This window comes from Pan troglodytes, chromosome 8, assembly GCF_028858775.2.
Source record: "Pan troglodytes isolate AG18354 chromosome 8, NHGRI_mPanTro3-v2.0_pri, whole genome shotgun sequence".
NCBI classification, from domain to species: domain Eukaryota; kingdom Metazoa; phylum Chordata; class Mammalia; order Primates; family Hominidae; genus Pan; species Pan troglodytes.
In genome coordinates, this window is record NC_072406.2 from 55,223,895 (window position 1) to 55,240,964 (window position 17,070).

Genomic DNA, 17,070 nt, shown 5'->3' on the forward strand with positions numbered 1-17,070 from the left:
GCACCATTCCAGCCTGTCACAGCACTTGCACCAATACTTCCACTTTAAGAGTTTTCCACCTTGTCCAGAACTACAGTCCATTAATCCCCTCATTTTCTCTCTTAAGAGAATAAACAACACATCTCATGTACACACCCACACCCCTCTTCTCCCAAATACCAAATACACAAAAATCCAATCTCTCTCCTACCTAAGCAATTTTAGATAGTCACTTTCTCTTAATTACTTTAAGCTCCCTGACTCAATGCTTGTCTTTTCTCTGGCAAAATCTCATCCCTGGATGAGCACCACTTTGTGTTGGCTCAATGACACCACTCAGCTGAACCAGAAAAATATCAAAAAGTGGTCAGAGGTGTCATCATAAATTCAAATTACTTACATAACAAATTGGCCCTAAATATTTCCAAAAATCAATAAAAGTTTTGTTTCTCCAATGACATCATTTCTTCAGAAACCCAACATGTATAACCAATCTTTTCTATGTTCCTCTAACTTTTATTCTACTTCTTTCACCTGAATATCTTGCCATATCATTCAAGGAGATAATATATCCCATTAGGCAAGAGCCGATCATCTTCCCATCACCTAAGAAAATAATATGCACAGGATGCAACCACCTCATCTTTCTCTGATTCATCATGTCAGAAAAAGCACCTCTCCTTTTCTCACAAGGGAAATCTGAGATAAAAGGTTAGATGGCCTGTAATTCTAGCACCTGGGGAGACCAATGCAGGCAGACTACTTCAGCCCACAATTTTGAAACAAGCCTAAGCACCTTAGGGAAACCCATCTCTAAAACAAATACAAACAAATAAGTAGCTGAGCATGGTGGTGTGGTGGCACATGCCTGTAGTCCCAGCCACTCAGGGTGGGGAGCACTGAGGTGGGAGGATCACCTGAGCCTGGAAGGTTGAGGCTGTAGTGAGCCGTGATCACACCACCACACTCCAGGTGGGGCAACAGATATTTTTAAAAGGATCTTCTCTGTTAAAAATGATCAAATAAACAGATGGCTATGAGGCTGAGGTGGCTCCAGTATGCTCAGTTCCTCCTTCAACAAACCAAAACTTGACTCAATTAAATAATAAAAGGAAACTTAAGCTTAACCAATCAAGCCACCAACTATCATCTAACCAGAGACTTTCCACCGTAATGTTCCAAATGAGGCCACTGCTGCACTTTACCCAATCAAGTATTTTCTTTTTCTTCCATATTCACCATATAAAAGCCTTCCCCCACCCTCCCTAAGCCTCTCTGTTGGAGCTCTGGGATGTTTGCAGTCTCGGGCTGCTTGGTTTATACATTTCTGAATGCTCAAATATACTTCCTAATGTTTCAAAGAGCCTAATTGTATCTTTTAACAGCTCTCATGGTTATGTCATTGTTTCTGGATTTTCAAGTTCTACCTCCTTCATGGGACTGATTCTCAGTATGTGAACACGTTCTCTTCTACCATTCTAAAGACTCTCCTAATATGGGCAGTTTCTTACAAAACTATAACACACTCTTACTATGTGATCCAGCAGTTGCACTCCCTAGGTCTTTATCCAAATGACCAGAAAGCTTATGTCTACACGAAAACCTGCACACAGATGTTTATAGCAGCTATTAAAATAGCTGCCAAAAGTTAGGAGGAACCAAGATGTCCTTAAGTAGCTTAATGATAAATACAAATGTGATATATTTAGAAAATGAAATATTAATCACCTCTGAAAAGAAATGAGCTATTACTGTGTATTACACACTAAATGCATATTACTAACTGAAAGAAGCCAATCTGGAAAGTTATCTACACTATGATTCCAAGTATATAACATTCAGAAAAATGCAAAACTATGGAGAATGAAAAGATTGGTGGTTTCCAATGGTTAGGAAAAGAAAGGATAAATAGAGCACAAGATTATTACAGTAATGAAAATACACTGCAGGATATCATAACAGCTATAATGATACATTCATTATACATTTCATTCTCATTATACATTTCTCCAAACCCTTAGAATGTGTGCCACCAAGAGTATTGCTCTGGGTGATGATGATGTGTCAATGTAAGTTCACTGACTATAATAAATAGTCTACTCTGGTGTAGGAGGTCATTGGTGGAGTGACCCAAGAGTGTACAGGAATCGAGGGCATATGGGAACTCTGGACTCTGCACTCCATTTTGCTGTACACTCAAATCTACTCTAAAATAATAATGTATCTTTAAAAATCTATTACTATCACATAGCCCTTTTCAAGTCTCCAACTGGTCTGAGCCAGTTCTATTAAATCTCAGAAAACACTGGTTAATAAGCTAGCTCTGACCCAACTGGCAAGAAGAGGCAGAAAAGACCCAGGCCAGGGGAGTATATTGCACATGCATGCACCAGGAAACTGGAGGAAGCTTGGAGGCTCTTTAGCCTAGTCCTGAGCCTGTTGAAACTGCAGTTACAGGCACAGGTGCCTGGGGCACCAATCTGAATTTGCCAACATCCAAGGCCACATGAACACAAATGCACAGAGTCTCCTCTGCAATTGGTAGCTAAGGATGTTAGGCCATGATTGGACTACCATGGGAGATGATCTGGGGACAATAGATTCTGTAGACTTTTGTTGTCTCTTCCCTGCCCCAAGCATTTCACTCTTTACTCTTGCCACAGGCAGCAGGGAAGCTCCCTATGTACATCATCCCCACAGCCTATAGCTTTGTCACCCTCAGTCTCATACCCTCCTATGGCACAGTCAGTCAGGACATCCAACCCTCAAACTCAAGGGTGCAAACACGGCCAAGATAATGGGGTGAGCAGAACCCTCACCTTTGATCTGCAGACAAATGCCCCCTACCTTCTGGGCCTCTACCAGCAACGGGAGGCTCTGGAAATTTCCAGACACACACCAGTGTTCTGAACTGCAGGCTGCTGCCCCATCCTATGGCAGAGTAGACATTTTCTCCACCAGATTGCCCTGTTATCCAGTTGAATGAAATGTCTTTTTAACATAGAAACAGGGCACAGAAACTAGTGTTCTTTGGCCCTGAACCCCATCACACTGTCTGTAGGTATACACCCATCCTTAGCAAATACCACAGATTTGAGGACTCAGTCCCTGGAGTGTGGTCATTGGCTCTGCTTTCAGAAAACATCAAGGTACTTTTGGCAACTCTGCAGATTTCATGAAGAAAAGCAAAAACATAAACAAAACCAAGTGATGAACACACACACACACACACACACACACACACACACACACACACACACCCCAAAGTGACAGGATGTCCCTCCAGGACATTTGCAGAGAGGGGAGCAGAAAACATCCCAGGGGCCTTTCACAGCTACTTCCTTGAGCCCATTTTCAGACAATGCTGTCTAGACCTGTCTCAGCCCAAGCACCGCCACCCTGATATGCAGGAGCTGGCTTTGCTACCTGAAATTCAACATCAAGAAATGATCTCTTGGCCAGGCGTGGTGGCTCATGCCTATAATCCCAGCACTTTGGGAGGCTGAGGCAGGTGGACTGCCTGAGGTCAGGAGTTCGAGACCAGCCTGACTGACATGGTGAAACCTTGTCTCTACTAAAAATTTAAAAAGTAGCTGGGCGTGGGGTTGTGCCCCTGTAATCCCAGCTACTTGGGAGGCTGAGGCAGGAGAATCGCTTGAAACTGGGAGGCAGAGGTTGCAGTGAGCCGAGACCGGGCCATTGCTCTCTAGCCTAGGTAACAAGAGCAAAATTCCTTCTCAAAAAAAAAAAAAAAGAAAAGAAAAGAAACCATCTCTTCTACTTAACATTAACAGGAATGTCCTCAAGCAGTGTCCTCATTGGCAGGGGTGGAGTGGGGGAGTTTCTTAAAAAGTGAGGTCTCTGCCCACCACCTAGAGAACCTGGAAATTTCCATCAATGCCACAAAGTCCAAATCACTGGATAGTGCTCCAATGTATGGCAGATTAGACCATCTCTCCATTAGATCTGGGTTTCTATTCCATTAAATGAAATGGCTTTTCTATTACAGGGTCAGGATAAGGGATCAAAAGGGTCTTACAACTGAACTCTAGTGTACAGTCTGCACAGACACTAGGCTTGTGCAAATATGCCACGGCGAGGCCCCAGGACCCTTGAGCCAGCTGAATGCACTGAGTTTCAGCAAACAATGAGATACATTCAGCAAAAAAGTGGGCTTTGTGCTGAAAGAAATCAAGCCAAGAACACACACATCACTCTGACACACACACACAAAGACACACACACACATGCAAACACATATGCAGACACCCTAGTGGCCAATAGGTCCTTTCACCAGGAACCTGCAGACAGGAGAGCAGAAAGCCTCCCAGGGTTCCATCACTGCACTTTCTGGAGCCCCTTATCAGACAGCCAGCCCCAGGACAGCACTGTTTTATCCTGGTCCAGCCCAAACTGCAATCTCCCTCTGATGTGGGAGCTGGCCTCCTCACGAGAACCTCTCTGTCAGACAAATTTCTTTTTAAAATGGTGAGAGAGAACCTTCAGACAGTGTTCTGATCAGGGTGGGTGGAGAGGGGGGCTTCCTAGGAAGTCAGCCAGGGCAGGGTGGAAGCCCTCTAGGTTAGCTGTGGGCTTTTGATATAAAGGCAGATAAGACTGGACAGGTAGGGGGTTAGTGAGGGGATGGACTGGGGTGTGCTGAAGAACTCCAGTTGGGAGTGTTCTGTTGCTATAACTGAGTTCCTGAACCTAGGTAACTCATAAAGAACAGAAATTTATTCTCTCACAGTTCTGCAGGCTGGGAAGTCTGAAATCAAGAGGCCTCTGGAGAGGGCATTCCTACTACATCCTCACATGGAGGCAGGTGAAAGGGAGAGAGGATGGATGTGATGTGCTCACATGACAGAAGAGTGACAAAAAGTAAACTGATTCCTTCAAGCTCTTTTTATACTTATATAAGACGTAACTATTTTGTATGTATATAAAAAGTAACATCCCCCTCATCTACTACAGGGTAGTAGATACCACCCACATATGGGAAATGCAGAATAGATAAATAATTTATTCTCTCCTTTATCAGTTTTCCAAATAACATGTAGCTTTTTTACCTAAACACCTCCATTAGGCTGCAGCTCCCAACACTGCTGTCTTAGGGATTAGAGTTCTGACAGATACATTTTGAGGGATACATTAAGACCATAGCAATTGTAAAACCAAAGAGTATCCCAGCCAGGTCTCAATCAATGTAGTAGTTTATTTTGCCAAGGTTAAGAACATGCCCAGAAGAAATAAACACAGAATCGCAGACACAGTCTGTGGTCTCTGATTTTCTCCAAAGATGATTTTGAGGGCTTCAATATTTAAAAAGGAAAAGTGACCTAGAGAGGAAATAGGAAGTGTGTGGTGATCCTCACGTTGCAAGAGAAAAGGAGCAGGTAGGGAAATAGTCAATTATGTACTGATCTTATGCTCAATAAATCAGCACTTAATTAGAAAAGATGAACGGGGTAGCTACCTGTGGAAATGTTTAAACTTTTATCTGTAACTGCTTACAAAGGCAAGGAAAGGTGGCTTCTTGCATGACTCAGCTTTCAGGTTACCTTTTTTTCTTTTGGCATAGTAAATTGGGTCCCCAGTTTTTATTGTCCTTTCATACAATGATCAATCCCTAGATCTATTATTTCACTAGGAGTTGCAAAATAGTAATATTCTAATGCTATCATTACACCTTCATTTATTAGCTGAAATACTTACATAAAAAGTAACTTCCCCTTGATCTGTTAGTTATCCAGTGACATCACCCACACAGGAAATGCAGAATAGATGAATTATTCCCTTATCAGCTTTCCAAATAATAAATTGGATCACTCGCAGCCTTTTTCTTGCTTGTAAACTTATTTATTATAATTACAAATCCATGCACTTATTGCTGTTACTATACCAATTGAAATTCCAATTGTCCTGTTTTTGGACAGTAGGAGCATCGTGTCATCTCCTAGGCCCTCTGATATACCCTAGTTATGTTTCATAGCATCCTTATTTGATGATATGTCAGATTGATCCAGAATCATCTCATACATCTTCTGTCCAGACCTAAATTCAGGTATTTCTCCAAGGAACTCTGATCTCTTTCTATAAAAAAATTGTTATTTCCAGAATACAGCCTGGATATGAGAAATGCTGCCTTACTAAGTTGGTCCTTGATTCGTGCCTTTTTCTGTGAATACATACAGGAGTGCTCCTTCCTTCTGGGTTCTTTTTTTGAGAGTTAAAACATATCATGACACGAATCAAGTTAAATTATGCCTCTGAGTTTCAGTTTCCTTTTCAGACTATTTATTTTGATGATTACATGAGTTAGTACACAGAAAATGTACAGCAGGTTTTGTGATATACTTTAGGTGATCAGTAAATTCTCAGTGCAAAATGTGCAAAGGGTGAAGGGGGGAACTCCCATCAGTCCTACCTAACTGGATAGCAAGCTCCTTAAAGCCAGGATCGTAGTTCTAAACCTCTGTGTATCCACCATAACTCCTAGCACAATGCTTTGCATCAATCATGAGCTCAAGAAATTATTACTGATGACCAATAACCATCATATTAGCTGCATGAAAGTGCAATAACATATGCACTTTCAAACCAAATAACAAGAAGAAAATCTATAAATAGCAACCTGTATCAAATATTTCTGTGTATTGTTGTAGGTCTGTGAAACCACAACACACTGATATATTGAAAGACATGGACTAAATCCAGTCCTAAAGCAATTCAAAATTTCCACAATATAACTTAAATTCATTAAATTTTCAGATTTCTGAATTCATTCAAGTTCTAAAGTTATCATTCTGGGACAGTTCAATGTCTTTAAGCTTTTAATCTTCTCCATTCTAATTTCCTGCTATAAAATCAATAAAGTGTAGGTTGTAAAGAAAAAACAATCATGAATCCATGATGACTTGTCCTATCCAAATTGAGGACTATAAAGTAGTTGTTTATTACTTTGTAACTTCTATCTGTATCCCCTTTCTCCTATACTAAGAATCCTAGGTCCTCAATGACACCAGGAATGACAGAATTAAAGTATTATTTCTCCTCATCTCCTTCATCCTATAATGCCGATCTACAAATTGAAGATGAACAATGCCAACAACAAACAGTTTTAGGGTCCTTGTTTGGCAATTCATTTTTTTCCTTAGGATGTATTTCCTTTTGGTTGTACAAATTGCAATGCTTTAAAGCGTCTTGAAACAGTTATTTTTGGTACGTTTAGAACCCTCAACTAGTGTTTTAAGACATATTTATGTTTAGGTATTTTATATTCATTTTTTATTTACTGTACTTTCATTTATTAAGATTTTATTATGAATAATATTAATATTGGCTGGATATGGTGGAACGATTCATTCAGATTGGTTGGGACTTGGGTGCTCACTTCGGCAGAACATATACTAAAACTGGTTGGGACTTGGGCCATACCAGTGTTTAAGTATTTCTCTATCCCCCTACCTTGATGGACCCTGCCCTGCCATGAAAAATTGACTAAAGTAGGTTTAATTCACTAAAATGTGATTTTAATATGCCTACTTCTCTTGAAAGACATTTGCCAAGGTTCTAAACTGAATTCTGGATAAAAACAGGTAATGAATTCTATTATCTGTTCAAGGAATGAATTCCTTGCATTCACAGAAGCAAGAATGGATGACAAAACTTTGTATCTCAAATGAAGATGAAGTGGCCAGGTGTGGTGGCTCACGCCTGTAATCCCAACACTTTGGGAGGCCAAGGTGGGCAGATCATCTGAGGTCAGGAGTTCGAGACCAGCCTGCCCAACATGGTGAAACCCCGTCTCTACTAAAAATACCCAAAAAATAGCTGGGCATGGCGGCAGCTGCCCAGCAACTCAGGAGGCTGTGGCAGGGAGAATTGCTCGAACCTGGGAGGCAGAGGTGGCAGTGAGCTGAGATTGTGCCACTACACTCCAGTCTGGGCAATAGAGCAAGACTCCGTCTCAAAAAAAAAAAAAAAAAAAAGATGAAGTATGCAGAGAAGAAAGAGTTTTCACTTACTTGCATGAAGTACTGAAGATGTGACCTCAATTTCACTTGATGCTTGATCAGACTGAAAGGCTGAGACATTGTTGGTGCCAAGCTCACTAGCACTAGTAAATCTCTCTGGGCTCTGGGTATGCATGGAGCTGGCACTGGTGTCATCACCTCCATGATGTAGATCTTGCTTATCAAACACTGCAACCAGCTAGAAATGAAACACAAATGTGCATTTATAAATAAAGACATTTAAATTACTACCAAAAATTTATACTACTTTAACATAAGTCTACAGTGGGAAAATACCTGAGTGACCCCAGAATGTTAAGTTTTAAGAAGCAAAACCTTGGCTGGGCGTGGTGGCTCATGCCTGTAATCCCAGCACTTTGGGAGGGCAAGGTGGGTGGATGACCTGAGGTCAGAAGTTCGAGACCAGCCTGGCCAACATGGTGAAATTCTGTCTCTACTAAAAATACAAAAATTAGCCAGGTGTGGTGGCACATGCCTGTAGTCCCAGCTACTCAGGGAAGCTGAGGCAGGAGAATTGCTTGAACCCAGGAGGCAGAGGTTGCAGTGAGTGGAGATCGCGCCAATGCACTCCAGTCTGGGCGACAGCATGAGACTCCATCTCAAAAAAAAAAAAGAAAAGAAAAAAAAGAAAAACCTTAAAAAGACAATGTCTCTGTTAATGTTGATGCTTTACTTCTACATTTCTGAAGTGAATATTTTATAGACAAAATTCTGTGGCTGAAAAATAATGAAACTGTTTGCTATCACAGCATGCTAAGATGAAAGTAAGTTTAAATATGTTCTAAAATATAGGCTATATTGTTAAGTGGAAAGAAAAAATGCAAAACACAGAGCAAGAATATGTGTGTGTATATATATATATACACACACACGTGGTATAAGCTACACTTCATATAATGAGAAGGGGATATTAAAAATTATACATGTTATCTGCTCATTTGTGCATAAGATATATAAAAAGGAACCTAATGAAATGGGAATCTAATAAAAGGAAATCTAATAATATGAGCATGCAGAAAGAGGTGGGGAAGAACATAACTAGCCTAATAACTTTGGAAAACTATTTTCATTGTTGAAAGCTAAAGACAAAAAAAAGTCCCACAAATACTATTTTCTAATTAGTAAATTCATTTCTCAACAAGCATACAGTTTCACAATTCTCAATCTACTATACACACACATAAACACACACACACACACACACACACACACACACACCAGGAACAAACAAACAAGTGAACATATTTTGGAAAATAAAAGCCAATGTTCTCACTGTTAGAAGTTACAAAGAAGGAAAAGCTAGAATAAACTCAGTGGTGTTAGAGTGGAATCAAAGGCAACAGTAAGAACTCACAGTTTTTATAAGTAGGTAGGTACACAGTCAGATAGGTATAGACAAATGTCAATGCATGTGTGAGTACACCAACATAGAGTTCTTAGCTCTGTCAATGGAGAGATCCTAGAGTAAATGACATTCCAGTGCTAATGAGCACACCTAGTGCTCAGATCATGGTTTCTAGTACCATTCTCCAGTTAATGATGAACCAGGGCTCCCTAGAAATAGGGTTAATTTCAGGGCTGAGGTCAGGGAAGATGCATGATAAGCCTGGAACACTTTGTGATGCCAAAAATAAGGAAGAACTCAAAAATGATGAAGGCATATCAAAAGGAAACAGGTGCCAACCTGAAGGGGCTCTCAATGGCCAATGTTGAGTGTTGGGAGAAAAGCTGAGGGTTGGGAGAGAAGCTGAGGCAGGGCTTGGAACATGTCCAGGGTCCAGGATTAAAACCCCTCGTGGCCTTTGGAATGTGTCTAGACTTGCTGGCTCCTTGCTTCTAGCACTCCCTTTATCTCAAGTAGCCATATGTTTCAAAGAAAATGCTAAACCGTCACAGCTGTAGCTCATTCACTTGATACACCACTTCCTTTCAACCCCCACATCTTCACTACCTGTTTCTTTGTTTGATCATCAATAAATAGTGTGGGCTCCCAGAGCTCAGGGCCTTTGCAGCCTCCACACTAGCATTGGCTGCATGGTCCCACTTTCTCTTTTAACTTGTCTTTTCTCATTCCTTTGACTCCGCCAGACTTAGTAGCCCCCATGGCCAGGTGTTGGGTCTGATCACCCCAACAGTTGAGACAACCTGAAAACAAAATAAATAATATTAGCATTGGATCATAATCCAAAGAATACACTAAACAGCCATGAGTCCATAATAATATAAATAATTGAATAAATAAGTGGTGTAGAAGCAACAGCTGTTTCCTACTAGAACATTCCAAATAAATGCAGAAGGAATGATGGAAAGAAATCATTAGGCAACCTCCACCGTAATAACTGCTATAGGTAAAAATCTACTCATGGGTCCTAGGACTAATGGGGGAGAATACAATATCAAACAGGATATTTGTATATCTCTAAATGTCTCCCCGTAAGATACATTTCAGCTAAAAAGGGAAAAATACTTGGCAGCCACCACTGTACCAAGATTAACATCACCAGTAATGGCAACATCACTTACCATCTGATAAAATGCCCTGAGAAGTATGTAACATTACTTCTGTGACATTCCTGCCACATGAATCGTATTTATTTCATAGACTGTACCTTCATTTGGGTTTGTCTGATGTTTCCTCATGATTAGATGGAAGGTTACTTCATGACGAAACATTCCACAAACCCAAATGGAGGTGCAGTCTACAAAATATTTACAAAATAAATATAATTCTTAAAAAGTATCAAGGCCATGAATACAAAAGAAATAATGAGAAAATTATGCAAACTGGAGGAGGCTGACGAAAAATGAGAACTACATGCAATGAGGACAGAAAACGGGTACTGGAGGGAGAATTCAGATGCGCTCTGAAGATTAGTTGACTGTACTGACTCAGTATGAGTTTTTCACCTTTAATAATTGTTCTATGATTATGCTAAACATTAACATTAGGGATAGATGAAGGGTATGCAGAAATACTGTTAATATTATTTTAATTTTTCTGAAGTATATAATTATTTCAAATTGAAACGTTTTAAAATAAAAATTGATTCTATTTCTTCTTATAACTAATACAGCTCTTAAAATGTTAGTACACTTATTAAAAATCCCATTGAGAATAAGGTCTAAGGATCAACAATGACTGTCACCTTGGGATATTCATCCTACAGCCCCATGCCTAGAGGAACTAACCTTAGGATTCTGATGAGAAAACCATGCCTGAAGCCAAAATCCACCCCTTTTCTGCCTCCAATCCAAGGACAGAAATATACATGTACAGAATTCAAATAGCACACATAATTACAATCCTCATTTTATAAATAGTTTTGTCACTTGGAACAAATGCTATTTCCATGAATATGTACATTTTACATATCATCAATCCATTTATGAAACAACAAAGAGGGTCATAGAGACATGTAAACAAACAAGAAGCTCAGAACCCTGCTGAGGTGTAATATAAAAACACCTGATTAAATAATCTGGAAGGAGGGTAAATGGTATGAAGAAATCAAAACAAGATGAATAGTTGAGCCACTCAAAGTTACAGGGAGCAAACTAAGTGGGAAAATAAATCGTTAACAGTTACAAAAACTGGAAATGTGCTTGTATATATGAGACAAATTGTCCATAAAATCAACTTGTTTATCTGACATTGGCTGGCAAGGATCTCCCTGTACTAGTAACACAGACATTCAACTATATTAGGAGTCATCCAGCAAACTTTTCCTGAAAATGGCAAAACAGTAAACATGTTTGGAGCTGTGATCCACGTCATCTGTTCCATATTCTACTCGACCTCTGCAGCATGAGAGCAGCCATAGACAACACATAAACAAGTAAACAGGGTTACGTTTAAACAAAACTTTAAGTATAAAAGCAGTACTGATAGGGTTTTTGCATATGTTACTTTAATTATGACTTTAATTGCTTAAAGTATTTCCTGAAAACACTAAGTTGTTAACAAGTGTTAGTTATTTTTGTTTGAGAGAATTTCAAGAGATTGAAATTATCAACAGAGGAATGTGAAAGTCGTTGGGCATTAAGCTAAGCCATAAAAACTTTATCCTGAAAATCGTGGGGGTGTCCTTGAATGCCCACGAGTTTAATTTCCATTTTCTGCCTGAGGTTTTAAGGAGTATGCAGGATTAGGAGGGTAAACACTCATAGCTCATTAGTCTAACAGTGAAGAAACCACCAGGGCCTAGAGTAATGGAAAGGCAATGAAGTGAAAAGACAGTTAAAATGTGTAATTTTCCAAATACAGATCTGAGATATTTAAAAGGATTGTATGTGGTGGTTGGGTGCCATTACAAAGGAGGTGGATGAATTTTAGGCGTCTAGGTTTGTGGTGCTGATGGTTGGGCAGGGGACAAGCACACAGGGAAACAAGGAAAAAAGATGTATGCAGGTTTAGGTAAAAATATCACATGCTCAGTATCCAATTCCTGTTAAACACCTGGAGATGGGAGTCTGTGGTGCAAAGGGAGTTCGAGTTTAACTATACACGATTGGGTGATGCTGGCATGCAAGGAGAGATGAAGCCACGGATTTCATTAAGGACCCCAATCTGAATGTGGACCGCACACAAGAATCAGAACCAAAACCTGGACAAAGCCAAGACTGCAGGTTTCTCTTCCCTTGCTCCAAATCCACTTTCAGAAGAATTAGAGAATAATTGACTAAAGAATGTAAGTAAACTCCAGGAAACAGGGTTCCACAGAAGCTGGGGAAAGGTCAGTACGTGGAAGAGAGAGATCAGTAGTACCTGCTCGCTACAAGGAGGCGCTTCCAAATGTCAATGCCTATTTTCAACAAGTGGGACCCAAAGTGATTCATGCCAGTGCTCTAAAATACACCTGACCCTCGAACAATGTGGGGGATATGGATGCTAACCTCCCACAGTCAAAAATCCAAGTTTAACTCTCAACTCCCCCAAAGCATAACTCCTAGCGGCCTGCGGTTGACCGGAAGTCTTTGTCACTAATAATACAAAAAATTAAGACCTATTTTGCCTGTTATTCACATTACACACTGAATATGCTGCTCCCAGCGGAGGCCGAGACTCCTGCCCGGGCGCCCCCTCACAGCCCCCACTCCAGCCTCCCCAGACTCACCCTCGGCGGGGCCACCTTCTTCTCATTTCAGTCTGGGGCCACATTCTCCGGGCCTGCGGGGCATGGCAGGAGGCAAAGCCAAAGGCAAAGTGGCCACAAAGCCATCTCCCCTGTGCGCCCACAGCTTCCGATTCTGGTGGGGGCGCTGGCTCCTGCCCCACCCCAGCATCTATACCCTGGTTCTGATAGGACGAGAAGGAACATTTCAGCCAGCCCTGATTGGGTCATATTATCCAATCAGAGTTGTTTTGTTCAGTGGCTCTCATCCAATCCGAACATGCCTTACAGGATATCTAGTTAAATAAGAGTCATTATAAATAGCTGCTCCTCGGGCTTTCCTCATTTCACCCTGCTCCAGGCAGCGTGGTCAGTATGGCTCCGCCCTGGGCAGGAGGAGAAAGAAGAGGGCCAGGCACCACGTGCCTTCACTCTCCCTGGATGCTGGAGGCTGCTCCGCCGTGGGCAGGAGGAGAAGGAAGAGAACTGGGTGCCGCCTGCCTGCACTCTCTCCGGATGCTGGAGGCTGGAGGCAGTGAGGCAGCAACAGCGCGAGGCGACTTTGGAGCTGCCTCATACAGCGACCTCGCCTTCCGCTGCGCCTCCTCCCAGAACCCAAGAAGCCTGGAACCTGTGGCGTCCAGCCCTGAAAGGAGACGGCAACCCAGCCGCGCGTGAGTCCGGGAGTCTGGGATACCCGCGGCAGAGGAAGGACAGGCAGGAGTCTCGGCCTCCCGGGGAGCGACGTGCCGGGAAAGGCAGGAGGGCCCCAGCGGTGGGGGCGGGGGTTGCGCGCCGGGGAGGGCGGCCTCAGGCTGGGAGCCTGGCATACCGTCTGACTCTCCCCGAGCCCCATCCCAGGCCGAGCCAGGACCCCTCTGAAGCACAGGCGTCTCAGAAGCCCGTTTCTTTCTTGAATCCGGGGCCCAGTGCGGCTTGAACCTAGCCCCCGACCTCCTCCTCGCCCTCTCAGAGTCCGCTGGGGTGGGCGCTGGAGGAGCCCGGGTCGGAGAGGAGCCCTCCCCTTCTCTCCTGCGTGGAAGCCCTGCAGCCTCCGTTTCTTTTGGGACTGGGGTCCGGGGACTTCTGCCTGACCCGGGGTGAGAAAGGGAGCCCTGATCAGGACCCGGTGAGAGGGCGCTGGAGCCCGGGAGCGGCAGGAGCCTTGAGCGGCAGCCCGGGAAGAGGATGGGGTCACCTTCTGCCCCAGGTCCCCCACTGCCAGGATCTCTATCACCTTCTGGGGGTCCTGTCCCCTGGGGTCCCACCCTCCGGGCTGCCTGTGGGTATCTCTCATCTGGAACTGGAAATAACCCTCTTCATAGTACAGCTTAGCAAATATTTATTCGCCCATGCACCCCCCTTTTTTTTCCTTCATAGTGTTCTTTTTGTCTTGGGTCATTTGTGTTTTTCCTACATTGATGTGAAGCATTTTTAAAGACACTTTAGAGATTAGTCCTTTATTGGTTCATTTCTATTGTAGGTTGTTGTTTCCTACTCTGGTCTTTGTTGTTTAATTTCATTTTTAATTTCTTGCTTGGTTTAGTTCATGTAACAATATTTTTCTTAGAATATTTGTATCTGTGAAACAGAACATCTATTATTTCTGGGTTTTTTATTGTCTGATCAGATTGTGTATTAATGTAATGCTGGCTTCACGAAACAAATTGAAAAACCATCCCTTTCTTCTTTCTCTTTGAGAGAGAGTGAGCAGTGTCAATATTTTTTTCTTCCTTAAATATTTGGAACATTTTCAAAGTCTGATCCTGGTGTTTTCCTTGTGGAGCATTATTGTTGATTTGTTGGATTTTTAAAATTAGTTGGTTAATTTTGTTTAATATATATAGGAGTGTTCTTATTTTATGCTATTTTTGTGCCAGTTTTAGTAAGTTGGGTTTTCAGCATCTGTTGCGATCTCTGTTGTCAGACTTTTGATCATATGTATTTCACAAAATTCTCTGATTATCTTGTTATAATACTGTTATGTAGAGTTGTTGTTTTGATTCTGATACTGGTCACTTGTGTTCTTTCATCTTTTTTCCTTAATCAGTTTTGCCTGCACTCTCCCTGGATGCTGGAGGCTCGAGGCAGTGAGGCAGCAACAGCGCGAGGCGACTTTGGAGCGGCCTCATATAGCGACCTCGCCTTCCGCTGCGCGTCCTCCCAGAGCCTAAGAAGCCCGGAACCTGTGGCATCCATCTCTGAAAGGAGGAGACGGCAACCCAGCCGAGGGTGGACCGGGAGTCTGGGGTGCCGGCGGCGGAGGAAGGACAAGCAGGAGTCTCGGCCTCCCGGGGAGAATTTCACAAAATTCTCTGATTATCGTTATAACACTGTTACGTAGGCTGTTGTTTTGATTCTGATACTGGTCTCTTGTGTTCTTTAATCTTTTTTCCTTAATCAGTTTTGCTAGTGGTTTATTAACTATGTTGTTTATAAAAACAACTTTTAGCCTTGGTTTATTTGTGTTATTTTTTTTTCCATTTCATTGATGTTTGTTATCTTTATTATTGCCTTCATCCTGCATTCTTTGCACTTGATTTTTCTTTCTTGATTCTTGAGAAAGAAGTTGAGGTGCCGGGCACGTTGGCTTACGCCTGTAATCCCAACACTTTCGGATGCCAAGGTGGGTGGTCAGGAGTTCCAGACCAGCCTGGCCAACATAGTGAAACCCCCATCTATACTAAAAATACAAAAATTAACAGGGCGTGGTGGCAGACACCTGTAATCCCAGCTACTCGGGAGGCTGAGGCATGAGAATCGCTTGAACCTGGGAGGTAGAGGTTGCAGTGAGCCGAGATCGCCCCATTGCACTCCAGCCTGGGCAACCGAACAAAACTTCTTCTCAAGAAAAAAAAAAGAAGAAGTTGAGGTGATTGATTTTCAGTGTTTCTGGACTCCTGCCCTGCAGAGATCCTCTTGCTGTAACCTGTTTCATGTGAGGTAGAGTTTAGAAAATATTTATTGGCCTCTGTGCCTTACTTTTCTTCATATACTCTTCTTATTTTGTTGATTTATCTTTAGGGATTTTTTTCCTTATGTTAAATTGAAGGACTTATTGTTAAAATCTGTAAGTTAGCCCTTTATTGGCTTATTTTTGTCATAGGTTCTTGTTCTCTAGTTTGATTTTTGTTGTTTCATTTCTTTGTGTTCATAGTTGTATATAGTAATCTGGTTGATAATGATCTTGTATGCAGTAGCTTTGCTTAATTTATTTATTAATTGTAACACTTTATGTCATGTTAGGCTGTGCTGAGTGCTTCTGGGAGCAGCCAGGTTTCCATGAACTCCCAGTTTACTCTAAATACTCTAGCAGCCCACATGTGCACACACTGGATAATGTCATGCATGTAGAGCAATGATGCTGGGGAGGCACCGACTCTGTCATTCTGTGAATCCACCGCACAATCACAAACATTAGCATTAAAATAAAATGGACTGTTAGGCAACTGCAAAGGACTAATGCACCTATGTGGCACAAATGTGTCTTTCCGTATTCAAAGTACTTGTAAGAGCTTCAAGTTCCTCATACTCAGCCACTGACCGCAGGGTTCTTGGTACACAGGCATACATGCACAGACACACATACAGGCACACATATACACATGAATGCACATATGTGCACACATATTCACAGGCACATGCAGATGTGCACACACAGACCTGGGTGAGAAAGTCAGATGTACATGGAACAGCCCCTGCTTTGTAAGCTGTCTGGCTTTGTAGGGAGAAAGAGGTGAAACAACACACTTGTTATCTTGGAAGAGGAGATGAAGGGAGCAGAGCTGGATATGTCCAGTGGGGAGAAAGCTAGGAGCCACTCCACCGAAAATCGAGGTCTCCACGTGGATGATACCCACAAAACATTGGCAGGAAGGACACAGCCAGCACCACATCAGTGGTGACTTTCATGAGTGTCAACTGTGGCCATCCAAATTAAAGGC

At 42.2% G+C, this 17,070-nt stretch overlaps 1 pseudogene; it reads left to right on the plus strand.

Moving 5' to 3' along the window:
• Positions 1-13,432: 13,432 nt before the first annotated feature.
• LOC450410 (uncharacterized) lies at positions 13,433-15,583 on the plus strand (annotated as a pseudogene).
• Positions 15,584-17,070: the final 1,487 nt, after the last annotated feature.